Source organism: Patella vulgata, chromosome 6 (assembly GCF_932274485.2).
Source record: "Patella vulgata chromosome 6, xgPatVulg1.2, whole genome shotgun sequence".
In the NCBI taxonomy this organism is placed as follows: domain Eukaryota; kingdom Metazoa; phylum Mollusca; class Gastropoda; family Patellidae; genus Patella; species Patella vulgata.
The window spans coordinates 42,767,144-42,783,298 of record NC_065884.2 but is presented as its reverse complement, the minus strand read 5'-3'; the positions used below and the strand labels follow the sequence as shown (position 1 = coordinate 42,783,298).

General features: G+C 34.9%; 1 protein-coding gene across 1 annotated transcript in view; it reads right to left on the bottom strand.

Annotated features, from left to right (window-relative positions):
- The window catches only part of LOC126823266 (breakpoint cluster region protein), a 62,039-nt gene that overhangs the window by 42,404 nt on the left and 3,480 nt on the right, over nt 1-16,155 (bottom strand). The gene's annotated exons all lie outside the window — the stretch shown is intronic.

Sequence of the window (16,155 nt, the reverse complement as noted above, 5' to 3'; positions counted from 1 at the left end):
ATAGCTAGAAAAAAAGAAAGAACGCGAATTGACACGTGCTGGCAGTGATTCAATTGGGACATTAATTGTGAAACACCTGTTTAGATCATTACTCCAGACATGATTAGCTTGAAATTTAATGGATTAATTACAGATTAGCCAATTAATCGGATTAACTCATATGAACTTGATTTAATTAATGTGAAGATAAAAAAAGGACGCGTTTTACCAACGCGTCTTACCCCCCATACTTATAATATACAGTCCCTGTACCCAGTAATTCGCATTATTAAATACCACAATGTTGAGAATTAACAAAACATATGTGGAGATTTGCTGCGTGTATGAAAGAATCTCTTTTTTGTGCAGGCCTATACATAAGGCATATAAAGCATTACACCAAACAATAAGTAGGATTATATATAATCTCAGAGTTTGGCTAAATTTAAGACCAAATCCAAAATTCCTGGGTCGTGGTTTGGTTCAATACCGTAAGCACGATGCGGTATTTAACGAGAAGAAAAAAACAAAAACAAAACAACTGTAGTCTTGAAATTTTTGCTATTAAAATGGTGGTCATTTATATTATAGAATACATTACTCAACAGACCCGCTCGAGACACCCTTCTTAATCTGATTATCTGGTTGGTCAGCATTAACCAATTAGCCTATAATATTGTCTGTTTAACCTGACACACACTACGCGACGACATTGGCGATTTCAGTCGCCAACGATGAAAAAAAAACCCAAAAAAACCCGCCTAGTGTGCGTACTCGGTCGCTAGCGATTTTTCGTCGCCAACGACCATCGCAGCGATGGTCGCTAATATCAGACATGTTTGATATGATCGCCCAAGTCCTCGATTCGTCGGCAAGAAATCGTGTAATGTGCTCACCTATTAAACCAATCATTTGTGGTTATGCTTATCATGTGACATAACCACACACGCGGTTTCTCGGATTTTTTTTTCTTCTGTTGGCTCGGGTAATCTTATTTAGGCCTAACTAACTAATTGAAATTAAGTTTGCAATTCTGGCACTCATTAAATGTGTGAGCCGTCGAATACATAATATGGTATAGGCCCTGTGTAGCGAAAACCCGGAGGGTGACGGTCAATCGCTAGGCTTATCGGTTCATTAATGGTTGTGTCATCTTGGTTGGTAAATTGTTTGGTAATGAAAGGATTAATTATATTTAGGATTCTCTGGAATATTTCTGGACTCATCCTGATGTAGGATGTTTTGTATAAATACAAGAGTCGCCCAGTTTAAGCTCGTTACTTGGAATACTATAAACGCACTGCACTCGACCGGAGTTTTGTAGGCATACTAAGACGGCGACACCGCCGCCTGATCATCATGTACAAAAGAATATCAATTGAAATATTTTGCGCGATCACGACTAAAATTATACACGAAGCACGTGATAAGTCGTCGTGTAGTGTACGTGCTCACTCTACTTATATTCCGGCGATATATTTGTCGCAAACTCGTCGCTTACGTTGTCGCATAGTGTGCGCCAGGCTTAATTAATGTTTTGTCTTCTTATATTTCATATTTTATCATTGTTTGATATAATGATTAGAGAAGTCTAGTCGAAACGTTGCTCAGTAATAGGCAGTATTGTACTCAATAGAATTGTGACTTGTATATTCCAGTTCAATTATCAAATGCCACTGCAACAATACAAGGAACCGAGCCAAAGCGGTTACCCAGTTAAACCGACCGTTTTTCACACTTTTCCTATACCCATATCATAGGAGTATGTGAGTATGTTTAAAGTAAGTTCAGTATCGTGAAATTTGTGTGTTAGATCTTCTATTTTTAGAGGTCCATATGTCCGACATTAAATGTACCTACCAAACCAACGCCCTATATCACCTTATTGTATAACCTTTGTTTGTTATGAGTAAAATATCTCACGTTTTAGTAAGAATAGTTATAGATATCACGTGTCAATCAGCACACGTATTAAATACAGCCAAGTTGATCTCCAACTTCCACTGTAACGCAATATTCATTACTTCTCAATTCACCATTAAATACTGCATCAAATACAAAATACATGGCCTCAGTTAAATGTCTTGTAAATATAGTTATTATAACATTATTTTAAACTCGCTTTCTTTCCGTCCCATGGGCGCAAACCATCTTGTGCAGCATTGTAAACTCCCAAGAGCAGGGCCTATTTCGACGTGCCTCTGGAAAAAAAAATCCGTGCTTTGAAAAAATGCTACGTAGCCTTATGAATCTGGCAAGATTGTATGCGGAAATTTAGCTATCATTATGATCATCGAGCACTTTCGATTTCTGTTTCAAAAGTTTTGTACACACTGATCAGCAATGAATTTTCGCTAGGCCTCTACAATCACTGATAAGGATGACATCGATGCGACTTAATGAGACAGAAATATTAAAGGGCCAATCCCGATAATATTTTGGAGAATAAAACTGCTTAATTTTGTGTTAAAATCCCTTAAAACTGCTTAATTTTGTGTTAAAATCCCTCTAACTTAGGGCCGAGCAACTATCTCAACATATGTGATACGTTTTTAAACAACTTAAACCCGTCAGTCTTCATCTGGAAATGGAGATCGGTGCCCCAAGCTGTATTATGCGGTGTCTGGATGTAACCAGACTTTTATTTTATAAAAATAATGTGTAGGTGAAATTTACCTTTCGTTATCAAGTACAGCACATGGGTCATTCACCAACTGTGCACTTTTGCTTGCTGATTTGTTTCTCTATTCCTACGAAGCCGATTACATACAAGCACTCGTAAAATCAAATAAACGATTAGTCAGACATCTTAATTTCACTTATCGATATATCGATGATGTTCTATCACTGAATAATCCAAAATTTAGTGATTATGTAGAATTCATATATCCTGATGAGCTCGAAATTAAAAACACTACTGACAGTGACAATTACGCTTCCTACTTGGATCTGCGTCTCGATTTTGACAATTGCCATAAACTTAGTGTTTAATTGTACGATAAACGTGATGACTTTGACTTTCCGATTGTTAACTTTCCATTTATTAGTAGTAACATGCCAATATCACCAGCTTATGGAGTGTTTGTGTCTCAACTAATCCGTTACGCGATAGCTTGTTCATTTTATTCTGATTTTTTAAGTAGATCGAGGCATTTGTCATCTAAGCTTCAACTTGCGAACTAAACTTATTAAAACCTTTAAAAAGTTTTATGGGCGTCATATTGACTTGATTGGTAAATATAACATTTCTCTCTCGGCTATTATTCTAGATATATTTAATTGACGCGTATAAAATCTCCCCGATAATGTCTGTCTACTACATCGTTTACACTGTTCATCACGTGCATTTTTCATACCGATAGTCCATTGGCCAATCACGCTATTTTACCGAGATTTCGCCTAATAGTTTGGATGCAGCTATGGCGGGTGTGGCATCAGACAGGGTAAGCTTACTCTTCCGGACACCTGTTACCACTGTTTGTCGTGTATTTTGTACACGGTGAACAGTCCATATGCTGATTACACTATTTTGCCTTATTACACTATTTTGCCTATACCGTTTTTTTAGGACTTCGAATTTTGTCAAATGGTTTGGATTGTTCGTACTTGGTTTTATTTTATTAATTATATAGACCTCTGACGGAACGGGAATCGATTAACAGGTCATCCAATGAAAAAATTTACCCGAAATCTTAAAAGGGTTACGTGTCCAGATAAGCAGTTTCGACGTTAATGTGACTTGATGATCAGGATTCCTTCATTCCCGCGTAATTTTTATTCCGCTGTAAAAATTAGAACTACCGAAAAATCCACAACGAAAAGAAGAAATGACATGTGCTGATAATACGAGAAGGCTTTTTAAAGACATGTCTTCCATTAACTTAAACATACATTATGCAAGAGCTAAATCTGCCTATTGCAGATCTTTCTTTGGGCCTAGGAAATGTTATCTAAATTATTAAAGATACATTATGTACGATTTAGATACAGAGCTAGCCATTCTTGCTATAATAGTTCGAAAATAGATCATGTAAAATGAATAATTTGAAAATTTCATTTAAATTACTCTATCTTCAGAGAAGATATTAGCCTTTTAAGGTTTGACAAGACATGTGCAATTATTTCAACCACCGTACTGGTTCTTCGAAGCTAAGTCTCGCTCCTCCATTTTTAGATTAAATCAAAATATGTCTGAACCGTTCTAATCTATTTAATATCGGAGAAATCCGATGCCATCGAGAGATGATTATGGCCTGGATCGGTTAATTAATGTCTAATTAATAATTTAGAAAACATTTCAGACCTAAAGAAAGACCTGCAATAGGCAGATTTTGCCCTTTCATAATGTATGTTTAATAAGACATTAATTAACTTATCCACACCATAATCAACTCTCGATGTCAACGCCAGCTAGTCCGCGATATTTACTGGATTAGGATCTCATTTGCTGCTCAACTTTCATTCGTGATTTAATCATGAAATGGATAATCGAGACTATGTTTTTTATCGTACCGACTTTAGTAATGATGATCGAGGCTAGGCCGAAAATTCAATCGCTAAAATCTCGGTTCACAGTGGATCAATTTGACTGAAATTTGCTGAAAGTTCCCTTTACATTATCCAGTTTTTAACTCTTATAGCGAGAACTGTCATCTCTTTATCTAATCTCCCAAAATTTATCTTCAAATATACATTATGCAAGAGATAAATCTTCCTATTGTAGGTCTTTCTTTAGGCCTGAAATGTTATATAAACTATTAATTAGACATTTATTAACAAAACAAGACCATAATCAACCTTCGATGGCATTGGATACTCGAGATTTTAACTAGATTAGAACGGTTCGCCATTTAAAAATTTAATTTAAAAATTTAATTTAAAAATGGGAAAGCGAGGCTAAGTCTCGAATATAACAGTGCCCTGTTTACCACAATGCACACATCTTGTCATAACTACAAACAGTGATAACCTGGCTCAGAATGAAGTAATTTGAATGAAATTTTCAATATTTTCATTTTACATTATCTATTTTTGAGCTATTATAGCAAGAATGGTCAGATCATTATCTAAATCGTACATAATGTATCTTTAAATTATCTTGAAATCTAATTTTAGTCGAAAAACTGCAAATAATAATTATTATTTCATCAGCGTAGAATTATTAACACATATAAGCGAATATTTAATGAGTGAATAGAAGACATGTCTTTAAATGGCATTTAAAGTACACACCTTCTCGTATTATCAGCACATGACATTTCTTCGTTTCGTTGTGAATTTCTCGGTAGTTCTAATTTTTATAGCAAAATTAAAAAAAATATGCGGGAAATAAAGGAATCCCGATCATCAAGTAGCATTATCCCTATTTTTTCTCCGTTCGCCATTCGCCGTTTTAGGAGAAAATCAGACACCGTTTATAAGTTTAACCGTTTGGTTTCTTATAGCGAACACACCTACAAACAAACACACAAACTGGCTCAGTGAATATATTATGATGACTCAAAAGCAGGAGGTTCCGGTCCTCGCGACTTTCCAGTCTGCTTTTCTCTTTTCAATGGTGCAGGGCCGAGTGCCTGGCAAGGACGAACGTTAGTTTTTTGGATGGGGCAAAAAAAAAAACGAGGGTGTAATTAGTCACAACTGAAGTGCTTTTTGTAAGAGATTTTCATACTCTACAAGCGTCCGTGGTTCCGTTCCGTTCACAGTTTCCTTATCTCTGGTCAAATCCATACAGGACGAAATAAATGTTGAGTAAAGGTCAAATAACACATTTCCTTATAACATAATGTGAAACCGTAGCGTGGAGGAAAAACCACAAAATATCAATAAAAATATATCCGTGTGTACTAAACCACGCAGGAAATGGCATACAGAACCCTCAACCTATTGTGTTCTTTAATAATACGGATATCACAATTTCCGTACCTACAAAGACACGTAGCATCTTGTCCACAATTTGTACTTTGTCTAGAAGACTTGTTAGACCTACCACTTTTCATGGCACAGTTAACAAATTGTTGTTGTACACAGTGCTTTATCAATCTGGTTAAAACACAGATCCTATTTCGTTTCGTTTTTATAGTTCAAAATTTCGTTTTACTTGTCTTTACTACACTTGTAGTGTAGGCCATCGAAAATATAAAAAAAAAACGAAACGAAATAGAGATCTGTATTTTAATCAGATTGGTGCTTTTTTGAAACCGATTGGGGTTAACTAATTTCATTTTTATGCGCCCACATTTTCATGTGGGTGTCTATTGTCGCACATATCAGTCCGGACAACCCACAGATCTCAGCTCCTTTCGATATTCGCGCATATGCAACCACATACATGTAACTTCGTCCCGTTCGTGGATTATGGCTCCTGATTGTACGAATACACCAACAGTGAGGCTGATATCACCCGTCGATACCCCAAAACAAATAGATGACATATATTAATTAATTGTACATTTATCTTTTGAAAAGTATCGAACAATCAAACTGAATATCTAATCTTAGTGTAAGCAGAAAATGTACACGATCGGACTCAGTCAAGGTTCATCGCCCTCCATCAGTTAAAATCAAAGTTATCTTCTCGCAAAGCATCGACCAATGAAATTGCTTAGCTCTGCTTAGCTTTACGGAAAATGTTGATCATTGAACTCAGTCAAAACATTTACCTAATGAACATCTACACCAAGTATGAACATTCTATACCTCAGTTAGAAGGAGAGTTATTGTGTTCCAAATTACCTAAGCAGAAAATGCTCATCGTCGAGCTTAGTCAAGGTATTGATGCAATAAAACTATTCACAAAGTATCACCACTCGCACTCAATTAGAACCACAGTTATCGTGTTCCAAAGTCACAACCAAAACAGATTGATCACCGGTAAGACATTCGCCTAATAAACACCTACACCAGATTTGAAAATTCTATCTCACTTGAAGTAGAGTTATAGTGTTCCAAAATTGCGACCAATCAGATTGAAGTCTCTACTTGGCCTAAGCTTATAAAGTGCTCATATACACGAAACTCAATAAGAATCAAAGTTATCGAGCCCCGAAGTCTCAGCCAATCAAATTACTGATCGCTCTGCTTACCCTGAGCAGAAAAGGTCCATTATCAAACTTACTCAAGGTATTGATATAAAGAAACTATACACCAAGTTTCACTATTCTCACTTAATTAGATTTAGAACCAACGTTGAAGTGTCCCAAAGCATCAACCAATTAAATTGGACAAAATGGCAGCTCCTCGTGCGCTAATAGTGTAAAAGTAAGTAATACCAAAGTTGTTGACCCTCTAAAGGTCACAATTTTTTTTATCCGATTTTGATGAAACTTAAAAAACCTGTTTATATCCTAAAGATCTGGGTTCCTTTCAATACTTGCGGGTATTAAACCGTAACTTCCTCCTGGATTATGGCCCCTGGATGTCCGAAAATCGCGGGCTTTTTTTTTAGCTTGTTCTCTAAATATGAGCGTAAATCTTTCTTGGCAACCGCTTATTTTGAAATCCAAGCCTAAAAACCACAAAGAAAACATTTTGCACAAAAATAAAAGAAACAAATCACAATTTTTATCCGATTTTGATGAAACTTAAAATACATGCTTATATCATAAAGATCTGGGTTCCTTTCAATTCTTGCGTGTATTAGACCGTAACCTCCTCCTGGATTATGGCCCCTGGATGTCCGAAAATCGCGTTTGTGTTTTTTTTTTTAGCTTGTTCTCTATACATCTCTAGCTAAATATGAGCGTATATCTTTCTTGACAAGCGCTTATTTTGAAATCCAAGCCTAAAACCACAAAGAAAACATTTTGCACAAAAATAAAAAAGAAATCAGATTTCTTAAAAACAGTGTCTTCGAGCGTATAGTTCACAGGGGTGAAATTTTTATTATTATTTTTTGTGCCTTCACTACAATAGGAACGTCTTTCGGGATTATTGCAATCTGATTAAAATACATATATATATTTCGTTTATTTTTTTTTATTATACTTTCCATGCCCTACGCTACATAAAGATCTGACCGGTTGTATTGATAGGTCACGTCAGAGGTCATGCGAGCGGCTTTTTCCCCTATGACGTCAGACATTGATTAATCAACCAGCGTTGATGTTTCTACTATTTCTAGTGGTTTACCCAGTCCCGTGCACAGTACGTCAAGAACTCGCCGTAACAGACCGCTTCATTGGCTAATCCCTCAAATTAACCAGAACGCGGCTTATAGGCCTATAACAACTCTTCTAGATCCTAGTGTAGTGAAATCAAGTGAAACGAAATTTTGAACTATAAAAAACGAAACGAAATAGGAATGTAAGACTCAATAAGTCAATGAGGGGTCGGGCTGAATTTCAGAGCAAACCCCAAAACCGCACAATATCCGCACTAATGTAGGCCTAAGAATGATCTTACATTTCCTGACGAACTAGTGGATATAAACATACCGATGTCTACCGGTGGAGTTCAAGTCAAAATCACCCAACGGAGTTCTTTTTAGTGTAAAAGCTAGGGGCCCTATCCAATGCAAGAGCTATATAGAGTTAAAATCGAAACATCGAAATTGGAACTCCGATTGTGGAATGAATCATAGCCCAGAAAATAACTATCAAAAGTTCCATTGGATGGCCGACAGATTCGAATTTTGATTTGCCCCAATGAAACGTTAATGTCCCATTTTGCCCCCCCCCCCAAAAAAAAAAAAAAAAACCACACACACACACCTCACTGGCTGTCATTATCTGTCGGAAATATTTTATGAGAAATCATAGTTACACCAGAGAACTTTTGCATGCACTACATGTACATCATCAATTTTAACTATCATCCACACAACTAGGCAAATATTTCTAACTGAAGCCGAACTCCGACAAATGGTTACCGGGCTTTGAGTTTGAACTTCTCCACAGCGCGAGAACTCGATGTCTATTAAAATGCAGACACAGTTAAAGGGACATAACTCATATAAACCACTTCATAACAATAAGGGATCCTCTCTAAATGACTGCAGTGTTCAATCCATATCATTTTTATTTTTGTTTTGGACATTCCGATGAAACCAATCTTTATAATCACAAACAGACCCTCATGTCACAATCATCTGATAAAATATTGAATAGGGTTAACTGTTTGGATTTTTTGCTAGGCCTGGTCATCGATATCCCTAATTTATACCCGTTTACTTTCTGATCTTTCCGCCTTTACATCATGAATATTCACAACAACCTGACAGAAAATGAATACTCAAACAACCTCCTTCGATGCTAGACCAAAATGTCGACAAAAATTCCAACGCAAAATGAATTGGAGAATTGCTATAAATACAGAAACTACACCGTATCATCATGTGAAGTGAGATGATTACTAGTCTTACTTAATCCATGACATCTCATTCCCTTTTTTTTTGTTTGATGTTGGTAGAAAGTCTTCGGGCCATTGATAGAACCACTTTGTAATGGAACACAAAATCAGCTATATATAGGCCTATCAACACTATGCGTGGACATAAATTTTTAAATTTAGACAGATATTCACCTCGAACAGAGCGAATCAAAACATCAAACATTTTGAACCCAAAACAGACTAGCCATTTTATGTTAAGATAGAGATTTAAAGCTTTCGTTGTTTGCTATCGATTTCACACCATCATCTTTAAATGGAGGGCTTAGATAAATAAAATAATAATTCTGCTAGTCAATCACCCCTTGTCATGACATGTTTAAATACCCGGATGTGCCAGCCGTCTTTAGTTAGATTTGACTTTTGAGAACCACGTGGCCGTTCTGCACATCGAGAACTATCTACTTTGTGAATTGATATCTGCCCTGGATGGTCACCACATTGAAAAATTAGTGTATCATTTTGTAATACGGTTAACAGTTTTACATCTTTCATACACACTAAGTATGTTTAATGGTCGAGAGCGAGACTTAAGTAATATATTGATACTGCACGAGGCGTTAACCGAGTGTTCTTTCAATATATTACGCAATGTCTTTAGCTCGAGACCGTTAAACAACTTAAAATACAAACACTATTCCGCATGTGCTTTTCAATGAAATGCGTCACGCGAGTCCAATATTAATCTAGTATAGATAATGTACGATTGGCAAGTTGTCCGTACATTGTTGGAAATAATGGTATGCCAACATCAAAGGATGGCGTCACATCTGTATTTTAAGACTAAATAAACAACTTGCTAGATTAAAACACCCGCGAAATTTAAAAAATTAATAATAAAATGGATAATCGATTTTCAAATGCCATTGGTACGATAATAAACAATCTACGGTACATCTTCAAACTGTCATAAATTCGCTCAGAATAAAGTACTTTGAATGAAATTTTCAATATACATGTATTCATTTTTTATTATCGACTTTTGAACTATTATAGCGAGAACGGACACCTCTTTATCTAAATCTTACATAACGCATCTTTAAATGGAAGCGGACTAAATAGGCCTCAATATTCTCGAAGTATATACTTAGTGTTTTCGACAAAAATCGTCGAATTAAAAATTAAAATGCCAAGTCAACTAGCTTCGTGTTAGACTATATATCTGGTCTCAAGCGGATGCGGAGCTAATTGTAGAAAGACAGCATAAGTTTGGTATGCGATCTGGGGCCTGTTTCACAAAATTTTAACTAAGATAAAATCCAAATTTTAGTAATTTGATTGGAAAGTATTAGATTGATTTTAGTGCTTAGCCAATCAAATTTAAGTATCTACTTAAATTTGGATTTTATCTTTTGTTACAATTTCGTGAAACAGGGCCTTGGTTTTTAACTGATAAATCCTCACTATTAGGAATAGCGAGGATACTGATTGTATCAAATGAGTAATATCTGTATTTAACTATGAATGTACCACTTAAAGCAATACTATGATATTGACAGTGTGGAAGAAATAATGGAAAGTGAGTCTAACAACTCTCTATATGTAATTTCCTATAATAACTCATCACTAGACTGACACATCACTATGTCAATATTATTATTATTAATTGCTTTCGCATTGTTCCATGACGAACCACTTTCTTTTTCCCTCTTCTTCAAAATTCTCACGAATAACTTCCAAGTTGTAAAATTAAATGCATTTGCGGTTTTACAGTTTTACACATTCTGCACCAAAGTAAAAATTGTAAATTTGCTGGGGCAAACCATCGGACCTATCTAAGACCCATGTATTCAGATACAGAAATGTGTGTCAACCATTAGGTTGTCTCGAGTGAAGCATGATTTTAAGCGCTATAAATACATGTACATGAAATGTCATAGATGTATTTCCTGCTCCGCTCGGCGTTCAAAACGACCATTTCCTACAGTTAATATCGATGTTAAAACACGTACATATAATTTAAGCCTCCTGGCTTTCAAAATGATTCCTACAACTGATTTAGAAAAAAACCATACACAAAATCTATAAAATCCATGAAGCCAACCAACTATTAGTTGACACAAGGAATGATACAAGGCAACTGTATCGTGAAAAAAAAAAATAATAAATAAATAAATGAAAAACACAACTTTTGTGCTATTACTGACCTTTCTGGGTAAATTTCGCGTTTTTGATAATTTGACAAAGTCGTACTGTTCTATGCAAAACCCCAGTAAAATAAATGCCAAACAACTGAAATGTCACGTACGTCTGTATATAAAATACCATAATGGACTGTTGTCACCTTGTCAAACATTCTTCTATTCCTAATATAAATTACCTATCACGAAGGTTTAAACATGTATTATGTAATTTGACTATATGCCACCAGTGTAAAAGGAGAATTGTTTACATAATATTGTCAGCTAGAGTTTCAACAGTTATCTGTATACACGTTTAATGGTTTATGATCTAAGCCTGAACAAGTTTTACGACGATTTTAGTCTTTTTTTTAGATTATGTGCTATACTTTATACTGTCACGTGTCGCAATGGCACATATAGGAACTCAATATATTAAAATGCACTAAAGTTTAACGGGGCAACAAGAAAGAAAAGTGACAGTGTAGTATTTACAAAAAATGTCTAAATTATCCCAAATAAGGGTAGTCCTATACCTAATAACCCACATGTAAAGGTTTTGTAAGTCGTCATCCAAAGTAGCATTGGAAACAAAAAATCACTGACAGAACTTTCAATGCAGTGTTATGACGAATTATACAGTACCGTATTATACTTACTTTAAGAATGGAAATTTGTGAATATTAGTTGCTCTTGATACAAAATGAAATTGGAACAATAGAATATCCTTGCTTTCTCCCACGACTATAGCATGCGAATACATAAATAGTTTACCTTACTAGAATACTACATTACCGTTCAAACAAGTCCAGTAATCCCGGACATAACATTTGACTTCAAATGTTCTAGTTTCATCTTCAAACAGTCAAGATACAAGTAAACACAATCACTTGGACATTCCAGTACACTACCATGACAAATACTTTTACTACCTGTGTGACTTTTATAGACTATTATAACTAATGGGAATAAAATGAATATTAAGATCCCAAGCTATATTAATTCACATCTTCACAGTACATAATACGTGCATTATTTTCGAAGCAATTTTAAACGTCATCTCCAGAATTATGACAATGGCTTATTTTGTGTTCATATACTTATAGTTATTAGATTTTTTTAAAAAATGTGAAATCGGTCTATAGGAAACCTTTCTTTTGAGGAAACAGCACGAATTACAACGACTTTGAATTGTAAGAATATATATTGGGGGTATGCATATGTCAATACATTGAGATAAACATGTGAGCATGGTAATATAAACTGAGATGTGCAACTTAAAGGACAATATGGTGCCAGTCATTATCACATATGTGATAGAACTAATTAAACACGTTCCAAATATAATTTTAACACCGAGATCATTGCAGGTTTCCTGAATCGGAAGTGACGAACGCCAAAGGAAAACACGAGTCATACCCTATATAACTGACTGATGTGACGAGTGATGACAGATACACGGCCGAATTTCTGCTCACTAATAATTCCTTCCGATTCAGGAAACCTGTATTACTCAGCTATCGTAGCAATAATCTCTGTGTTAAAATTATATTTGGAATGAGTTTAACCAGCTGTATCACAATATGTGATAAAAACTGGCACCAATATTGTCCTTTAATATGTTAAAATAGTCAAGCTTTTAAGGTGCACATACAGATCGGATCCTAACTTGTGTCGTTAGGGCTTTCACAGGATTCTACAAAGTAAAACAAAAATAAAGGTCGTATCTCTAGAAGTAGTAATTAAAGGATATGGTTAAAATTAAATAGGATTCTCTGTCGCACTATAGTGTAAACAACATAAATTTTATCTATAATAAATGCAATCTGCAGAGAGCAGACCGACGGACTTAGCGACGGCAATATACATGTACGACCACATTTCCATGTGGGCGTATGAAACAATTTTATGAGATTGGCCATTAACATAATAAATAATGTTAATAAGGTTGTTTGTTCCTCCTTGTAATTTTTATCGTTCGTCTATAGCTAGTCTTATCCTAGATAGTATAGTTTATGGAAGAAAAACATCCTCAATGTGGAGGGCAGGGGTGTAGTCAGCCATATTAAATTCTAATGATACTGCAATACACATTCAGTGAAAATCAAATTATTTCTTCCTTCTTGAAGAAAACGATAAATTTGAATATAATAAAATACAAAAACACGATGGGCGTTTGTTTGTTGTCTACAAGAAACCCACGGCAAAGTCGACTACAAAGTTTAATCTGTTACACGGGACATTAAAACAGTTTGTGTCATTCTACTGTCTTCTAAACCTATAACGGTAAATCTCTTTGATCTTTGGGGTATATTCTATGCCCGGAATAACTTGCCGTCTGAAAGTCGTCGGGGGGGGGGGGGCAGCTTTGGATATATACAGGGGGTATTTGGGGTTATTCTTCTGAAAGTTTTTCTTTAAACCTGTAACATTTACCGTTATAGGTTTATAATTCCCCGTCAAAACCCCAGTCTCGTGCTTTATTTTATACATAAAGATCGATGGGTGAAAACATCTAATATTCCCGACAATTTAAGGAAAGTCAGCCGAACGGAGCGCACCTAATAAAGTTTTACTAGTCCTTTTAATATAACACTTTTTAAGTTTTATATATTTCCCACATACAAGTAAGTAATATGTTCAGTTAATGCTACTGTGTATATAAGAGTAATTTAATATGCATATGAATAAATGGTGATGGATAATTATAGCCACTATGCGATGTGTTTCATCTGCAACTTCTATTCGCGTAATGGACAATTTAATATAACCAATCTGTATCAAAAATAACAAATAATATCTTCAAACAATACTCCCAGGACATTGTGGTATATCAGATCAAAACAAAAAGCATACAACAATTCACCCCTCATAATAATTGATTCAGAGATCAAATGATTACATCATAGCTATGTTTCAAAATTTATTTCATGTTATTCATATATTATACGCCATGTGACAGCAGACATGTAAATATCAATCATATAAGTAAATAAAGTTGACAGATCATAATTATATTGAATAATGAGTCATACGACTGTATATTGATCCATGAACACGAGCCATGAAAACAAACATGTCAGTGCTATAACTGTAACTCGCTGCTGGGAATGCAAGAAAAAAAAAACCCAACATTTTCCTCAACGCCGATGTCAATTTAAAAAAGGCGGCACCATCGTCACATGGAACACGCGGCCTTAAAGAAAATTCTTCTTGAATCACTTCACTTTGGCAGTCGCCGCTGACGATTTAATGATTTGACCGAATGAAGACATATTTCAGATCATACAGGTCACAATTCTATGGAATATAATCATTGCTTGATAATAATTAGAGAAGCCTATAACACTAATTGTATTCCATAGAATTGTGACCTGTATATTCCAGTTTAATTACTAAATGCCATTAAAACAATATATTTCAGATCAGTCTGCCCATATAGTATTACAAAGGTTCAAACATTTCTAGTGGAAACCGATCATTAATTATAAAGGAAACAACCAAGACTGTCCTAAGCAGGAAGGCGATTGGAATTTGGAATTGGATTATTTTAGCTGGATAATTAATACAAGTCTATAGGCGTAAAGCCCAACACAAAAAAAAACCAGTGAAAGTTATTCGGCAATTACGGAGACAGTGTATAATAATTATAGAACTATTAAAGAGGCATCAGCATTTTGGAGATCTTTACCGGTCAGTAAAAAGACGTGATTTGGTTATATTTACATCAAGGGTGTTCAAATTCGATTGTATGGAACACGTGGCGTTCGAAGACTGGGCGTTCAAGTTTAATTTGATTTTCGAAAATTTGGTAACGCCATGGTCACGTCATTGTTTAAAATTAATAACATTTATTTCCTTGTTAAAAGTGGTAATACCTCTTTAACAGTGTATGTATAGGCTCACGTCACACTGATTAATATTGGCGGACACCATGTTGTGGCGGATATCATTCTATATTTATATCAATTTATATGATATGTTCCCCAAGGGCAACTGACATTTTAGAAAATAATAACAGTTTTAATTAAACGTCTTAATTAGTCTGAGAAAAAATATTATAGCACCAATAGTTTGAAAGTAAAAAAGAAAATAATCTGAGAAGTTCTATGATGTAAAATGATAATGTAATCACGGTTGAGTCAGCTCGAACAATTATTCTTCCATGCCAATTTCATTTACATTTACACCATTTTCTCTCGGAGGGCCTACTTTCACTAGAATATAACTAAACCACTATTTTCTTTCGGGGAACCAAATTTCACTAGAAATGAAATTCAACTGAAATAATATTCGTCACCATGTATCACGTTTATGTTTTGAATACTTGGTGCACCTGAAGCTATAAAATTCTACTCGTTATAAACCGGATACACCGTAATTATAATGGTTAAAACATGATATATGTTATGTTATAAAATAATAAAAATACAGTAAAAGAAACTGCAAAAAGATTTTCTTAATTCTACGAAAAATGTTTAAAATCTTTGCCAGTCAAAACCGCGAATCAGTTTAAGAAACCTGGACAACATGTTTCTATCAAACGAAGTATATCTACAAGTACATTTATTATTATCATGCAACTACAAAAGCAATAACATCATAACAGAAATTAGAACCTTTTTGCATATCTATACTAATTTAAAAACTGATTTTGTTACGCAATCCA